Source organism: Embiotoca jacksoni, unplaced genomic scaffold (genome assembly GCF_022577435.1).
Source record: "Embiotoca jacksoni isolate LCO1_2020_lvr unplaced genomic scaffold, fEmbJac1.0.p SCAF_10, whole genome shotgun sequence".
Classification (NCBI taxonomy): domain Eukaryota; kingdom Metazoa; phylum Chordata; class Actinopteri; family Embiotocidae; genus Embiotoca; species Embiotoca jacksoni.
This window is the reverse complement of record NW_027185230.1, coordinates 8,109,330-8,127,946: the sequence shown is the minus strand read 5'-3', so window position 1 is coordinate 8,127,946 and position 18,617 is coordinate 8,109,330. Positions and strand designations below refer to the sequence as shown.

General features: G+C 41.8%; 1 protein-coding gene across 3 annotated transcripts in view; it reads right to left on the bottom strand.

Moving 5' to 3' along the window:
* The window catches only part of strbp (spermatid perinuclear RNA binding protein), an 84,745-nt gene extending 73,243 nt beyond the window's left edge, over positions 1-11,502 (bottom strand). The window contains exon 1 of one of the 3 annotated variants that reach the window (XM_069163702.1): positions 11,400-11,502. The gene's annotated coding sequence lies outside the window, so the exon portion shown is untranslated. Of the gene's footprint in view, positions 1-9,862; positions 10,473-11,399 lie in introns of those variants that run through there. The other 2 variants (XM_069163711.1, XM_069163693.1) reach the window with 2 other exon arrangements.
* Between the last annotated feature and the right edge of the window lie 7,115 nt (positions 11,503-18,617).

Genomic DNA, 18,617 nt, shown 5'->3' with positions numbered 1-18,617 from the left:
GTGAGTTGAAGCAACATCATATTTTCTAATTCCAATATAAGGTAGAACGCCTCGGTGAGCTGGGTGCAGTTCACACTCCAGTGTTGCTGCAAATAACCGTTATTTTCATCAAGTCTTCATCTGGTAATTATTTTCTCCATTAATTGATTCGTGTTTTGGCCTTCAAAATGTAAAATAAATGGTTGACCAGTGTTTCCTAAAACCGAAGGGTGCAGCTCGAAATGTCTTGTTGTGTCCCGATTAACAGTCGACAACCAAAGGATATTCAGTTAATTATCGTGGAGGACTAAAGGAACGACAAAATATTCAAATTGAAGATGTTTGAATCAGAAAATTGGAGCTTTAAAAAAAAAAATTATAATAATAATTACTCCTAAACAATTAATCAACTATCAAAATGGTTGGTGATTAATTTTCTGTCAATCAACTATTAAGTTAATCGACTAATCGTTGCATGTCTAGCATGCAGTAAAGGATTTACATTCGCGTTGTTATTATTATTATTATTACGTTATTTATTTATAAATTATCCATGTATTCATGTAGTTCTTTCTCTCACCACCTTTAAACATAATCCACAGTTGAATGCTAAATATTTGAGACACACCCTCAGGGCATTGTTGACTGGTTACACAGAAATGTGGGAAACCGCTGACTTACATTACCTTAGAAAGAGCGGATTAAAAATATTGAAAGGCATCAATAACAAAAATGAAAGAAATCTGACCTGCATTTATCATCCCAAACTGATGACAAATTGCCATGTAAACTCTTGCAGGTGGATTTCACTTTTAAATGTAACGCTAACATTTAGAAACATTTCCACAAAAGAGGAAGTTTGTGAGCGTAAAACTGCATTTAGAGCCGCATTGTTACAAAGGCTACAACGTGCTATACGCCGATCGTGCTCCTTCATGTCGCCAAAAGCAGATTAATAATAATCCAATTAATAATTTTACAATATGAACTATAATATAATAACATGACCTCCAACGGAGGGTATTCACTTTCCTATACTGGCTTGCCTCCTCTGCTTGCTTGTGTTGAATATCTCAACACACAAAAAATTAGAACAAGTTGTATAAGCCAGCGATGATGAAAAATTCCTTTTGGCACCAAACAGTTTGGACAGATGGAACAAACACGCAGCGAGATGGCTTATTGATTCAAGCAAATACATATAGATTTTTGCACACACACACACACACACACACACACACACACACACACACACACACATCTCCTGTCCTTCCTTTTTTCTTATGCACAGACATACATGCACATAGGCAGCTGGGAGGAATGGTGGCAACACAAGTCAGGCTGACGCCGATGTGTGTGCTGGAGTGAGACGAAGAAAAAGATCTCATGAGAAAATATGGTGAAGCTTCACAGGGATTGCTGCGGTTGCTCACGAGCATGTACGAGTGTGTCTGGAAGAGTGCGCTGTGCTGTTGCATCCTCTGCTTTTTTTTTATCGCCGTCCTCCCAGCAAGAAAAACAAACATGGTTGGATACAGCTCGGTAGCTTTCAGACATAGAACACAAGTCTGTCTGCATACATTACTGTAATTGCTTTGATTTTAGACTCCATATAGTCTAGTATCGATACTAGCCTGACTATTAGATGATCATATTAGTTCACAGTCAATAATAATGCTTTTTTTTTTTTTGGTAACTATTTAAGAATAAAATCTGCCTCTTGAATTATTTTTTTGCATGCTCTTTCATCTCACTAAAGTAATGTGGCTGAATTGAAATGAGTTCCACACTACATGAGCATTGTAAGCACTGCAACACACACGGTATTAGTTTGTCAATAAAAAGCCGGTCTACGGAGATGCGCATGCTGTTTTAATAGTGATCCTAATGTGCACGTCAGCGTGGGCTGCTGTGTGTGCAGAGGCGAGGGACTAGAATCCCATAAATCCTATTTTATTAGATAAACATCCCAGTCAGATATAGAAAATCTCACACACGCCACACAACATCTCACTGATAATCTCCAATACCCATTACGGGGTGATATGCCACAGTTTAACATGAAAGCAGCAATTAATCTGCTAACACCGGTCAGTGGGTCATTTATAGTGGAGAGAAAACGTTGCTTGCAGGCACACATATGCAAAACACAAAGCAAAGGAATCACAGTATGTATTTCCTTTAATTGTTTCTAAGTGAACTTTTATCATTTCTCCAGGGACGCATTTCAGATAGTTCATGTTTTTTTTTTTTTTTTGGATGTGCTTTTTACAATTTTTTTGCTGCCTGTTGTGCTGTACTCAACTCCCAGCACTGTTTCCCCCCCCCCCCCCCCCCCCCTCTCACAGCAGCACAAACACATGTTTCAGACTGGTCAAAAGGAGGCAGGAGCTTCAGATCGGTCTTGTAGTCTGGTGTCGATGAGGGCAGACTGGGTGGCATCATGTTTTATTAAGGCACCAACCTCTAACGCGAACAGACAATGCAAACAAGAACAGGCAGTGTGTTGAATTCAGGATGCTTGTTACTGAAGAGAAGACGCCAGCGAACTTTCTTCTGCTCTGTCTAGTGTACGAATAAAAAAAGGCGACGAAGACCTAAAAGTGTCCGGCGAAGCTCATTAACACAGCAAATCACACGGTGATCAGCAAACAGCTACTCACTTTGTCTAAACTGCTTTTAATATGCATCACAGTATCTTAAGTTTGTTTAAAACATGGTGATAGAATTGTTCTGTTAGTTGTTCTGTAGAAATACAATAGAGACAAATAAACACAATAATGAATTAAGTTTGATAAAAACTAATTCTAAAGCTCAAAGGTAATTTGTTTTCTCTATTGTGGCAGCAAAAATGTAGATACTTATCAGGAAAACAAGAACAATGTTAGAACTGGGACATTCATATAGGTACACACTAGATCCGAAACAATTATTACTTAAGTATTCATTAGTAGAGTGACAAAAATATAATTGTAGACTGTTTTAAATGAATTATTTCAGTCATTTGTAATCCAAAAAAGTGAAATAATGACAAAATATTAGGAATAGGATTTTCTTATTTTCTTTGTCATAAACAGTTCAAGTACCTTTGAGACATAAAGAATCTTATTTTTCCCAATTTTAAAAATTTCGTAGACCAAATGATTATCAGAATGATTAAAAAAAAAAAATAATGGTAAGATTAATTGATGACAAATATAATCATGAGTCGCAGCCCTACCACCCATTTCGGGTTTCAGGTTCCTTGAGAGCTCCCCAGTACAACCAGTCTTCTACTGCTTATTGGTGCAAATGGAGGTGCGTGCCTTGCTCTACGGCACTTTAACAGTGGATTGACTCAACTAAATTTGTTGAACCATACTGGGATTCTAACTGGCAACCATCCAGTCATATTCCAAACATGGTCTGCCTGGTTTGAATAAATAGCTCCGATCTTCCTGGAACTCTGAATGAGGGCAAGCTATGGTTTCCCTGATCTAAGCTTTTTTTGACACAGTAAGCAGAGCTGGGACATGAGAAGAGGGGGGATAGGGGAGGGTTGTGTGTGTGTGTGTGTGTGTGTGTGTGTGTGTGTGTGTGTGTGTGTGTGTGTGTGTGTGTGTGTGTGTGTGTGTATTCATAAATATGTGCAAATGTTGGAATGATTGAGGGAGAGAGGAAGCGAGACATTGAGAAAGAGTTCTTGGGTCGGTGTAAAAGGGTTATCAACATGTGTATAATATATATATACATATATATATATATATGGTATATGTTGCTGTCAGTATGAGCACGTGTGTGTGTAAAGGAGAGCAGACAGTAAGCAACAGAAGCTGAGTGATAGAGCAGATGGGCCTCCCATATCAACTGTCAAACTGGAGACTTTCTCCTCACCAGATGTCCGTGTGTTCACACACGTCATAATTTTGCTGAAGCAGAGAAATATAGTATTTTAATTATTGTAATAACAATATCAAAATATCAAAATCACTCACTTCTTCCCTTGTTTACATCTGTTTCGATGGCTAATCTCCTGTCTTCTTGACTTTTTGTCTCCGTTTATGTTGGACAAGTCAGAAGCGGGTAGAAAGGTGCAATTTACATCAAAAAATAAGAAAGAGGACGACAACAGCAAAAGTTCGCAAACAGAAAGTGAACCAATAAGTGTCAAATTATTTTTGCTGTAGAGGTGTCAGGATAACATCCACTGTGCCACTTAATCCGATCTACACCTTGTCCTATGTCCTTATGTGCACTCTTTTATCTTGTTCTGTGGTCACTGTCTATACCTTTTACTCTAGCACCTCATTAATAATCTTTATGGTCCAATAGGTGAGATTTTTAGTTTATGCATTTAAATATGAACTAATATTATCCACATAATGCGGGGAAATTGGAGTTTTGATGTTAAGTCAAAGGCCTCTACTGAAGTAAGCATGCTAACTCTGGCCCCGGCCGTTCAGTCTCATATGACCAACCTGCATCTCCAGAGGCGATAGTGAGTCACTGCAGAGTCCTGTCGGCCCTCAGTACAACATACGAGGAGGAAGAAGTAGCGTATTCTTCCTATTCTCTTGGACATAAAATGCAATCACATTATCATTTAAACCTACTTGACAGTTGTGTGAAACGCTGTCGTAACTCGTGTGTGAACTTCTTGACTCACGGCCACTAACACAGGGTCCTGTTGATCCGAGTCTGAGTCCAATTGAATGTTTGTGTCACATTTAAAGAAAGCCACTCAAGGCATTCCAGAGATACCACATTTACGAGAATAGGAGGGATGGACGAGCCTAGAACGTAATGCCCGTGTCCTCAGGTGTCTCCAGCGAGGATGCATAAAGAGCCAACTACTGACTAATGGCCGGGCAAGAATATGCAATAATCAATCAAACTGCAGAAACTCTGAGAGCCGGACCGAGGGCTGTACATATTGCATCTTTAAAGATGTGATACCTATGATGCATAATAAGTGTAGCAATAACCGTTGTAGTATTGCACTTAAATCCACTAATTCAATCCAAAAAAAAAAAAAAAGGCACATTATTAATTCTCCTCACCCTCATCTGTCATTACAACCATTTCAATGAAATGAAGCGACACGTGGCTGAGATATTGTCAAAACTGTACAGGACAAATGTTTGTAAAACACAGCACTCAAATGAGCATGTTTACGTTTGTTTCTCAAATTCAATGTGCAGAATTTGTCATGTAATCATGAAAGACGGTGTGCGACATTTATCCGACCATTCTAAATGCATGTTTTGTCTTCAGTGTCAGCACAATAAAAGGTTTCTTTGGGATTCATGTCAATTTGTAGAACATGGATTCTGCAAAACCCACATTAAGTGGTTTACAATACCATCTGGAGCATTTCGCCTTGTAATAAAAAATGTCAATATTTGATTTTCAATTCTTTGTACAGAGCAAAGACAAACGCGCACTGCTGCTTATCATTTGTTCTTTACTGGCCTCACTAATTAAAGAAATATTGAACTCAATCTCTAAAAAAACAAAAACAATGTATCGCAGGCAGAACAGCTTTCTATTAACTCTGTGTCCACACTGGTGTCATAAAAACCTTTTATATTCAGTCGAACCAGCGCTGAGGTTTTTCATGTACTTGTGCAACACCTGTACACAGCTGCTTCCAAGACACTGATGGCTTTGCGGTGAATCCAAATCATTTTGTTACTTTATTCTCCATACAAGTGCAAATAAGCACTTTTGTGCTGAGTGTTAAAAAATGGACAAAATGCTCAATTTTACTTTTGTACTTGCAAATTTTCATTGGTGAAAAGTACTGGGAATATCTCCAGAAAAAGATCGACAGTATAGCAAGTGGCCAAACCAACATAGAGTTCAAGCACACCCTCATAACAAACCAGTACACAAAAAACTTGTTTGTAACTTTTTTTTTTTAAATTAGCATACTTTTCATAATAAGAATCATAATGTTGAAATTTCATAGGTCACGATGGAGAATTCAGTCACGTTATGCGGAACAGCGTTACCACACACCTGAATAAAATCAGAGGCCAAATACAACAAGCCATTTGGAAAACTCACTGCTGGTTGTGCAAGTTCCCCAATTCATCTTACGATGAAGGCTGCCTTTGTTTCTGTTTAAAGCAGCCACACAAAGCCAAAGGTCAAGTTAACAGTGACTCCTAAAACCAATCCCTGAATAGTTCATTTCAGGTTCAGTGTTTGTGTGGGGTGGTGCAAGCGGTGGTGCAGGAAACCTTACATGGCCATCTCTCCGCACAGTCTACCTCTTGCCGGTCTATCTGCCTCTCTTTGTTTCTCCGTGACGATGTGTCTCTCTCATCTCGTGTCTTTGTCACTCAGACCTATTCCTGGATTCCACTCTGAGGTGAAAGGAAACAGGAATGGCTGCGACGGCTCTTGGCAGCAGCTATTTTGTTTCTCAGCAAAGAACTACTCTTACTTGTGTAACAGACACACAAACCCCAAACAGTCCATTTTCCTGAGTTGATCGCTTTGTTCTTTTGCCTGCTGGGAAGATGTTTCCTCAAACATGTTTGTGTGACGAAAGCCGTTCTTGTTCTTGCAGATGAAACGCAGGGGAGGGGAGGGAAGGCAGGGGTGTTTGCATGCGTGTATTTGCATGTGTGTGAATGGACAACACCACAGCTGAAAATGAGATATGGTCAGCTGGATGGATGCGAGTCAGTAGGGTGCAGATGGGTCCTTTATTATTGCCTATGGAGGAATATTCAAAACAGTAGCGCACTCCCTCTCGCTATCTGCCCTTTGCACAGTTTCTCCTGCACCACAGCACCACTGGGACTCTCCCCAACTCCCTGTTGTGCTTACTGGAACCCTGGCAGCCAGCTTCCATATCAGCCAATTAGGAAAGCTTTTACTAAAGCTCCAGCCAATTGGATTAGTGCTACATTTCCTTGCCAGACGAGACTCTAAATGTGCTGCTGTATGCGAGAATCTGAGACTCCTGTTTCAGTGATAGGCACTGGGCACCAGAAGACACACACACACACACACACACACACACACACACACACACTCACACACTGCACAGGCAGTGGCAGGGAAAGGACACATCCCGTGGCATGACTGTGTCTACTCTGCTACTGAACTGTTTAAACTGAGAACATAACATAAAGCTAACCAGGAGCCAAGCAGGCAGGGGGACCATGACGCCATTCCCGGGCGTACATAAAACAGACACAGAGATGGGGTTGCAGAAAAAAAAGAGCTAAATCAGGCTTTGCATACAGAGCTGACAGCAGATAGACAAGGGGAAGAGGGCAAACTGAAGAGGGGGAAAAAAATATAAAACATGGAGGCTCTTCTTTTTTTTCCCCACTGAGATGTTCTTTCTTATCACAACCGATGATAGGGTCGGTGGGCGTTTTGGAGTTAATTTGTCATTTGTGATTTTGTGGAAGAGAATGGTGTTGTTTACCTGCCAACGTGTTGAATATGGTCGAACAAAAGTGCCCGACTAAACCACGGTTTTCCGGTTTGTGGTTGATATTAAATTGCCACCCAGTGTTTGTCTTTGCCGTACGGCCCTACCGTTGCCAGCTCTCTATGTGTCCTTAATCTGGGTATCTGGGTCCAAGTAAATTCCATTAGTGGAAATTAAATCCATTTCCAAATCCAGTGAAGCAATCCAAATCCACTGGGTCTGTTTCAATCACCTGCCTGATACCAGGAAAGTCTAACACCATGGGCTAAACATAGATTGGAAAAAGTACTATTTTACATAGAAACCATCTGATAATTCTGATCAGTTTGCTTCATTTAAGGTTCATGTCTCAATGTGAGATTTAACAAAAATCTATGGAAATAAGTCTTGATTTTTTTTGTTGTTGTTGTTGTTTGATCCCTTTTGATTTAATTCAATATCTACTTTCGCAACTGAACTGAATGCAAGTCTGGACTCAAGAGACCAACATCTGTGTCTGTTTTATCTTTCTTTCATCCTACAAAATGATGAAAGAAATCTGAAAAAAAAAAAAGCCGCTGCCAAAAACTGAAAAAAATGAGGCAGAAAATTGTATACGAAAATTAAAAAAAAGACACAAAACAAATCGCTAAAATGAATGTGTCAGATTAACATAGCAAGAGACACCACTGCTCAATGAATGAAAAAGACAAAAACAGACAATATACACGGTGATTGTACAATACCAGCTCCCTCCTTCTCACCCTTTTATCTTGTCAATACTGATAGAGAGTTCACTGCCAAGTCAGTGCTCACAAAAAAAGAGCCTGTAAAACACACACACACACACACACACACACACACACACACACACACACACACACACACACACTTTCTCAACCTAACCCATGCCCGGCACTCTGCTCGCTTTATAAGGCTGCTGCTGGATATTTGTCCATCACGCTCTACTGCAGGAAAGAGACGTAAATACATGCACAAATCAACACACACACACACACACACACACGCACACGCACACCAAAAAGTAAGGATGTAATCCCATCACTCCCTCGCTCCGACACGTTCACAAAGTCCACTGTACGCAGTACAAGAGAAGCATTATATGGCTGTAACAAGCAACAACTAAAGAAGTCTGTGTTTCCACTCAATAAATCAACTCTATGGAGGCGAGGGAAGCGAGAGCATCGCAACAAAGACACCCCACATTTCTTCAAAAAACCCAGGCAGGTGTGGCTGAGCGTGTTAAAGGGGGTGAGGGGGGGGGGCACCTCCTGCACGTGAAACAGGGTGGAGCGAACAAAAATAACCCAAAAGGCAACAGGCCATTAGTCAAGCCTTGGAGACCCACTAGGCTGCAAAGTACTGATGAACCAGCACAGGCCGATGACAACCACTGGACCTCAGCACAGGGCAGGGAGGCAGTCAAAACAGGCACTGAGTGTCAATATAAAGAATAACGAGAGAAATCCTGTTTCGGCAGCCAGAACAAGTTTGCGGAAATGTGCGCATCATACACTCTGCTGGTAGGCGTGAAGACCTTTGTACAGCCGACAAGCTCATGTGCTCTTTGTGATCTTTCCAGTTCTTGTAAGAAATACCGTTAACGATTACCGCACAGCTTTATACGGTTTAGGTATGACGACAAGCTGGTTCAGCAAGATGGGGAAAAAGCAGTTCAAGCATTTCTTCCTCTCCGTCATTCACGCGATGGCTTGCGCACATGCACGCGTAAACAAACACGCACAAAAACGGAGGATCGTGTGAGAGGGAACTGCGAAGCTCATGATGAAACACGGTGCTTCAGAAAGTTACTTTTGCTTCCTTAAAACAGAGAAGGACAACAAAAAAAAGGACCGACAAAAAGAGTACTGAAACAACACAAACGGATAGTTTACAGGAAACAAACAAGTGACACCTCAACCTACAACCGAGCAAAGAGTGGGATGAAATATTACGGCAAAAAAAACAACAACAAAAAAAAGAAACGCGATACGATTGATTCATATCTCGCACTGCGGAAGTGGGTTTATCATACACCTGCTATAAAAGATGAGCTCCAGTCAAACCGCCACCTCTGATTTCCTCACTTTGTTCTTCGGGGGACAGTTTAAGTATTACACCAAAACATATGTCCTGCGGACACCGACTGGACATATTATAGAGTCAAAACAGTTTAACACGTGCAGGCTCAAGTTTCCCCCTTTTTCGTTCTTGCCGCGGAAAAGCGAAAGCAAAAAAAAAAACAGAAAAAAAAAAAAAGCAAACAAAGAAAGAATAAATAGGCGAAGCGAATTTAATGCTGTTGAACTTCCAGGAGCAAGTGATAGAAAATGAAACGCTCAAACTCCCCGGTACCGCTCGTCTCTCTTGGGATGAGACGCACGCGCAAAGTGCTCCGGAAAATACAGGAAAACACACAACCAAGGAGGAAAATATGAACCAACTTACGGTGTTGGGACTCCGTCACGGACACCAGAGCGAAAGAAATCCAAAAACTCAGTGAGCAAGCCGATCCGGGGTTTGTCAACGTCCAGCCGCAACGAGGACAAGTCGCGGACTAAAAACTCAGCGCCTTGACAACCGGGACAGGGAGCGCGCGAGCCCAGAGCCGCCTGCTGGTCTCTCCTGTCTCGCACGAGACAAGTGAGAGAGCGAGAGCGCGCGCGCGAGAGAGAGAGAGAGAGATAGGGAGAAATCCCTCGAGATGAATGGTAGCACTGCGCATGCGCGGGCGGGGGGTCGACTCATTCCGGCGGAGCGGGGCTGAAAGTGCAGCATTAATGCACAGCTACTTATTGGGAAAGGATTTTTTTTTTTAGGGGAACAAAAACAGCGACGTAAACTACTGTTAATTTGTGGACAATAATGTTGTCGAAAAACTATATTTTAAAAATAGATCAATTAAAGAGAGCAGCCACTAATTGAGCCTTTTTAAGGTATTGCATATTATGCAGCTCATTCGTTCATTCGTCGACACATGCAGATAGGAGTCACAATCGATTGATTTTGTCAGTATTTTTCCGATTAACCAATCAATCATTAAAGTCAAGACTATATAACGAAACAGGACAATGGGAAAAAAATGTCCATAACAAGTTCCCATCCCGTGGGGACATCTTCAGATTGTTTACTTTGTCCGATTAACACACTTTACAGTGATATAAAAGAGGAAAATGTTGGCCGTTGCTTGATAACCCTTCATGAGTTAATAACTAATGCTTGTTTAGTGATAATTATTCGACTACGAAAATACGAGCATTTATTTCTGGTTGAGCCAACTAACTGATTTTTTTTCAGCGGTAAATGCGACTTATTTCCCATAAAGGACGCACAAACCGGACACGTCACGTTTAAAGCAATGTGAGAATATCTTCACCGGGACTCTCTCCATCCAAGACTCATCTCTCCTCTACTCTCTTCCCAGACAGCCTTATAAATAATTCAGCAATAAAAGCTTGCCTGGCTGCATGCAGCACTATCTCGCGCTCACCTCCTCCGTGCACGGCGTCAAATCTTTGCGGGCGTTACCAATTAAAACAAATCTCGGAGCAAAATAAAAGTTCAATCAACATTCTTGTTTCGAAAATGGCTGTGTGGCCGGTCAGCCAGATCAGCCAGGGATTACGAGGCTTCTGTCAACTATCAATAGCCTCATGTGTCTGCAACAGACAAGGGGAAGACAGAAAGAGGGGGGGGGGGGGTGGTGGTGGTGGTGGATGGGGGGGGGGGGGGGGGGGGGGCTGAGTTTCAATGAGCAGACGGTGCAGAGCAGCCAACCAGCCGATGATGCTGTTTGTGTCCTGTCCGCGGATCGGAGGAGAGCAAAAGAGTCAACCCCGTAAACCACGACCAATTTAATCCCAAGACATCCCGTCCCAGAGCCCAGCCGCATCCGCACAACCACATCGAGCTGCCGAGAGGGGACGGAGACAAGTGTAAAGCCAGGAGGAGAAAAAGAAAAAGAAAAAAAAAAAAATCAATTTACCTGCACACTGCTCCCGTTCAGCCGTCCGATATTACTTCCCAGTCTGTGAGGCTTTCAGGGCTGCCGCTCACTCCCAGCTGCTCGCCTCTGAACGGGAATTTAGACAACGGGATTTGTTCACGTGGCCACGCTCGGTGCTCCTAATTGGCGGAACGAGTCGAACAGCTCTGTTCGCGCGCACCTGTACGGTGAAGGGTACCGGAGGTGCAGGGGGGACAGGCAGGTGCAGGAAAAGGAGAGAGAGAGTTGAAGCAAGGCGGAAGGAAACACACTAAAGGTCCAGGACATACCCTCATAAAAAAAAAAAAAAAATTTGATTTTAACTTCTTGAATAAATGTCAGCAGAGAGACAAAAATTCAAAAGCCATGCAATATGGGCTCTGGATATTTTGAGCAGGCTTGTAGCTGCTTCACATTGTTGTAATAGTGGAGGTCCATAGATGAAACCACAGTCTTTAACATTTGCAGCATAAACACCTGTCAGTAGCATGGCACAAGGATTTTGTGAGGATTCCTTGGTCCTCTTCCAAATGGCAATTTCCATTTTTAAAATAAGTAGGGCTGTCACAATCAATCATAAAATGTCACTTAACAATGAACTGCCATGCAAATAATTTGATTCATGATTTAATTGTCGTCTTCTGTTTGTTTTACTTTAACTGCTACCATTTTGCTACACATCCAACAAATAGCTTTTTCATGTGGCTTAAAACAGAGATGTGCCACCAATGGTGCTGTGCTTTGCAATTAAATCCATGATGATAATGTCAATAGTTACTCTTCGAAATGCCATTGGTTGAATATTAGAAGTTACCCGTTGGAGATAAACAGTTAGTGATGCTAATTCCCCATTCATGTGCCACGAAACCACAGAAGAAGAAGGGGAAGCAACGAGATGACATAATTTAAAGAGCACCGGTCAAACCCATATAACTTATATAAAAGTTGACGTAGCTTTCGAGTCTGAAAAGAGAAGCCAATGCGGAAGTGCCTCAAAGTGCAATACCACAGAGCGCCAGTAGGGGCTGGATTGAAAGAAAAAAAAAAACTCTCCCTCCATAGACTCCCATTCAACACAGTCAATATGGTGTCATTCCCTGATGTCATCCCTTCTAATTACTCTTCTGGTCGTGCATCTGAAAATAGTCCCATCAGTATTTAGATATAGGTCTCAATAAGCGCAATGTTTGGGGGCGTGTGTGGTTTGATTGACATGGCTGAGGTGCAGTATGGCTTCTATTATAACTGGGCGGGCGGAGGGTAGTCGAATTCTCAGTCAGCTCGAATCAGATTCACTGTTCGCTGCTCCCCAGCTTGTCTAAATATGGTCCCTTCACTTTTTGCAGTTCACAAACCAATGGGTGACATCACTGTTGGTTTCCACCCGGTCGAACCTCAAACTGGCTGAAATGACGTGGAAATAGTGATGGAAATATGGAATTTCTGATAGCTTCATTCAGCTTTTTTTTATACATATGTATGGAAACAATTCCTGCAATCATACAAAATGATTGCAGTCAACTCAAATAACTACAATCAGGCGATTATTTAAAAACAGCGACAGGTCTATCCATAAGCATCGCAATCAAACACTAACACAGCCACAGACAAGTAAAATAGTAGTACTGTATTTCGTAATAATACTTGTAGCACCCTGATGCCACTAATGCACTGGATTTAGAGTAATTTGTGCCTCTCAAGTGTAGCCCACAGGCCTCTCTGTCACACCCCCACACATACACGAAATACAGACGCACAACATAATTGAAACAATGTTTTAAATAGCATATTTGCGCTTTAGGCTTTTAAACGAGACAGCTGCACAACTGAGAATGCAGCCCAAAACCCAAACCCCAGTTTACATGCACACAAGTATACCATGCACACACAGTTATTCATCTACCTACTGAGGCTACAGCATCGTAGCAGTCAATGGTGCGAGAGTATTTTTAGATATTATGTGGGTTGCAGATGCTGCTCTACTCAACCAGGTCACAGCAAAACAGCAAACTGTTTTCACTTTAACATTCAACGTCTTTTGGCTTTCTCAGATTTCCCCATCAGTGTTCACTTTGCCGTATTTAGTAGAGATTGTGTTATCACCTTCACTGTAGCACACCTGTCCGGATGAGGTTCTAAGGAGCTGAGTAAAAATCTTAAGTCTTTAATCTCTCTTCTCTAATTTTCTCTTTTCTTCACTGGTTCTGGCAGATTAGAACAAGACACTTGACGGCCCTGCAGGCTGTTGGCAATAATGTGGCTCTATGTTTTGCCCCAACTCAGTTTTGGCCTGAATTAAAAGCAACGTTTGGGGTTTTTTTAGGGCAACTTCGAGCATTTATAATTGATTACGAGAAATGTGGCACTGTTGCAGTTCCAAGTGCAGATAATTTTGCAGTGAATCATCTTGCTAGCTCGTCTTTTAATCAACAAGACATGTCAAACTCAAGCCACTGAAGTCGAGCGTATAGCACACCTTGATGTAGGTTAGAGCTGGTTGTCGCAGCATAAGCTTGAACGCCACTCGTGTTTCCAGACTGGAGGGGTTCCCTTGGTTTTTGGAGTCAGGGGGAGGAGAGTTATTATCTAGGAGAACAAAAGCTGAAGAGCAGAGAACAGAGAAATCTTCCCCTCCTCCTGTTTCCTTCTATCCCTTCCTTCATCCGCCCCCATCATCTCTCCATCCCCCCTCCACACACCAACACAAGCGCCTGCCATCTGACACCCCTCTAAGGAGTTCTTTTTTAGAGTTGTCTTCTAAAACGCACACACCGTGCACACAGACACACACATAGGCATTGTTGGTAGTTGTGAGGATGAGCTCCTATGTTCTCAATCCAAGTCAGAGAACTGGGCCAAATGGCATAGAGAGAAACAGACGGAAAGACAGACAGACACCCTTTCTGTGTATTAATCAGGCCTACGTGCACACCAAAAAAAACCACAAAAAAAAACAAAACAATAAAAAGAGAAGCCGAAGCAGAGAGGGGCTTTCTGTTGGTGGACCGTGCGGTGTCGGTCGCAGCGTGTGTGTATCAACCGTTGATCATTTGGTGCGATGCCACCTGGCTGTTCTGACCACAAGCAGGACGCAGGGAGTTGTGTGTGCGTGAGGAGCCTCGCTGGGCCGGATAGAACTTCGACGGGCAGCAGATGGTGGTGCCAGCGTGGGATGGACACAAGAGCAAGGTGGACTAACACACATGGATGAACACCGGCTGCCCAGCCCGTGGACAGAGAGCCAGGGTTGCCAGGGACAATTTCAATAAATACTAATCTTGCCGTCATACTCCACCACCCTTTGTAATTCTTAACAAATGTGCAGGGGTTCAGAGTTTTCCTTATTTCATTTTCTCTGTGCTTATTAGCACCGTTGATTATGCAGACCACGCTTCTAATTTCTGTTCTAACTAAAAAGTTCCCTCAATGTTTTATTGAGGAGTTTGACGGTCAACAAAGCAATAATCAATCTGTGCAAATATCTATTAACCGGTGTCAAACAGGTGATGCCAAGTCTTTGTCACCCTTATTTTGTTTTAACGTAGAAATGAGTATCGCAAGGCAAGTTTATTTGTATAGCCTATTTCAACAACAAGGCAATTCAAAGTGTTTCACATAAAACCATTAAAAGCATCAAAACATAAGGCAAAAGAAAAGGACATTTAAAAACAATTAAGGACATAGATCACAACTTAAAAGTAACCTTATTGTCTTGACTGAAGTCCATTATACGCAAACAACCTCAGCCATTTTTGCATAAACGTCTATAAACACGAACATGCAGATGCACAGGCACACGCACACTTTCATGGGACTGTGGCTGAGTGGCTGTCTCGGGAATGGATGACATCTCTATTGTTGGAGTATGATGGATGAGACAGGGGACTATAGACTGAGGGGTATGTGGGGGGTTCCTCTGCCCACACTGTGTACCTTCATTATAGGAAGGCGACAGAAAAATATGTTTTGTGGTGTTTTTTTAAATCAAGGAGGTTTTTTTTCCTGATGTCCTTTTCCATCTCCTGGGAGGTGAGGACAAAAGCTGTCAAATTAGGATCACACCGAATGAGCAGATGATGACATGACACCTCCACAACACTGGTATTGTATGAAGGAGATGGATTTGCTTTGGGGGCAAATATTGATGTATTTTGGAGGGGTTGCCTTAAAACTGGCCTTAGAGCAGGAACTAATCAGGAAACCATCATGTCGTTCCCCTTACACATACTCGCACTTCATCCTGTCTTTACGAGGACATTGTTTGACAGAATCTATTCTCTAGCCCCTTAAAAACCACAACCAAATGCCCGAAACCTAATCCTAAATGCAATCTCAAACCTCTATCCTAATCCTAATCTTATCAAAATTTAACCCTAACCTCAAGTCTTCATTCCCAAACAGCATTTGGAACGTTTCAGAAAAAAAGGAGCGCTCAAAATTTTACCCAAAATGTCTAAAACTCAAACCAACCCTTGCAACAAAAGCCATACATGTACACACGCAGAAATAATGTGGCTGGTGGACAAATAATGTGTGAACATCTGTTGTCAGTGACAGATGATGGTAAGGTGAGACCACGATCCTGCCCCCACCCAAAGAACCAATAAAGACACACGCGCGCACACACACACACACGCACACACGCACACACGCACACACACACACACACACACACACGCGCGCACACGCACACACGCACACACACACACACACACACACACACACACACACACACACACACACACACACAAAGCTGTGTGCAGCTCAAGCCTTTGGCTGTCAGACTTGATCTCTGTTCTCTCTGTACTGGTGGTGACAGCATGACATACGCCCTCGTCCAAAGGGGTTAACACTCTCTTTGGTTTGCCATAATAATCCAGGACCTGCTCACCAGAACAGCACACTGTTCAAAACACAACAGTAACTTTTCCATCCCGCCACCCTACGAAAAATGTATTTTCGAGCCAAGGTTCATACCACCCTTGATGTTTAGTGCCTTGAGCAACATGTTAAGTGCCCCTCAGCTCCAGCACTGTTCCCCAGCTGACCTTGACCTCTGACCTCCCTGTGCAACATAGCTGAGAAACTAAAATATTCTTTAAGGAACATTGAAATATCATTTATCTTATCATATGAGATAAAAGTTGAAGAAAAGTTGTTGCCTGGTAATCAGCCTGAGTTGCTATTTCATTTCATAATTTGATTTGACTGAATCAGAGATATTGATAAAAAAAAAAAAAGTAGAGGTCTTGAACAAGGCCACATAGAAGGCTCATATTATGTCACTGATTACCCGGGCGACTCACTCGGAACAGACACCTATGTAGAAACCATCTGAGAAAATAATCAGGCTCATCTCTCGACTCTTCTCTTTTAACACACTCTCAATCCCCAAAAAACGATTCACACTTTTTACTTGTTACGACTTTTGTCGTCTTGTTTTATATTTATTTTATATTATTATTGAACGTTAAAAAATGACTTTCCTTGTCTGATGTTATATTGAGCACCTTAAAGTTCTTCACATGTTCCCTAACACTTTACGAAACCCTTCGTGCAAGACTATTTGTGTGACGTTATCAAATCAGACAAAAGGAACAGATGAAAAAAATAAGAGATAAAAAGAAACCTAAAATAATGAGGTTGATTTTCTTTAAATTATTTATAATATTTTAAACAGCATGCTGTCTTTATATCCATCTACATGCTGCGATGTGGTAAAACACTGCACCCTCTATCTACCATGGTCGTAGCACACTCAGTGCCTTGCTATTGAAGAACAATGACATGGTTGAATATGTCCATTTGAAGTCAGTATGGTTTATTTTCATTGGTTCATTATATTTGCATTCATAATAGGTGGTCAGGTGAATATTTTTTTTCCCACATACCAACAACAAGAAAGTAACACAACTTCATTATTTGACAACAGATGCACCATAATTGTACTTGCAAAGTAATGAATTGCAGCTATCGCAGAGTAAACATCTCCCATCTGTAATCAATAAGTGCTGATGTTTTTGTTGTGAAGGGACCAACTCATTCAGTAAGTAAAACTGGTTCTCACGTACCCTTTAATCTTGTCACTGCACAAGTGCCATAATTCAATTTTCTACAAACATCTGAGACTTTGCTTTTGCTTTATTATCGAACCATTGGCAACTTATTTTAGGGTTTTTAAAGAGTGTTGGAAAAGACACACTTACTTGCAGGTGCATGAATATACAAACACGCAGGCCAGGGAGATTTTAGATCTGGACACATGCAGATGCTAAGTGAACAGACTGCTGGCGAGATGATGCAAAGCAGTGAAACCAACAACTCCTGGCTCAGTCACTACTGTATCAGGGCTCTTACGTGTTATCTCGTCTGAAGGTGTCTTCGTTTGGACGTGTTAAGTGCTGCTTATGTGCCATCCAGTCGAATGTAGAATGACTTCACGCTTCAGTCGCACCTGTGAGTTTAAGGAGACAGAGAAAGCCAAGGAGAAAATTGAACGGATACTTCGTAGTTCTGATTGCTCTATTGATCTCGACCTTGTCAGATATTGGTTACTAAATATCAGTGAGGGACGCGAACACAGCCAGCTCAATGAGTACTCCGTATGTTCAATCATCTCTTACCAACCACCTGCCCGTTCCCTCCTTCACCATCCTACTGAACTTCCCTCGACTTTGATCTTCCCCCATGTTTGCATCCTTCCACTCAAATCCTTCCTCTCCACCTCTTGAGATTCACTCCGAGCGCCCGTATACGTTCATGCAGAATTTCAAAAGCTGTAGGAGAGAACCACCAGGGAAGAGGGAGACATATAGAGAGCCTTTTGAATCTAAACTGGAGGTTGTCAATTAATATATAACTGCCATTTTGTATGCTCGCTTGCGATGCTTTTTGAATGAAATAAAACTTGTCGTATGAAGCTACTCGTGCTGATTCTTGGTATTTAAGATGTAATGACTTTTAGGGAGCAGATGCTGGGAAAGGAATTATGGCACGACATCATGTACAGAACCTTATGTGTGGAAATAGCCTTTTGATAATGGTAGAATCAGAGACAAACAAAAATCTTGCATCTGTTTTTGCAGTGCACGTGTGCTTTCATCTCAGTCCTTCCATCTGTTGAGAGATAACAGACTGAAATAAACCATAGTCCAATAACCATAGAGATAAAGCCAATGTATCAATCAAATGTTTTGTATTTATTTAGTTTTTTTGTTT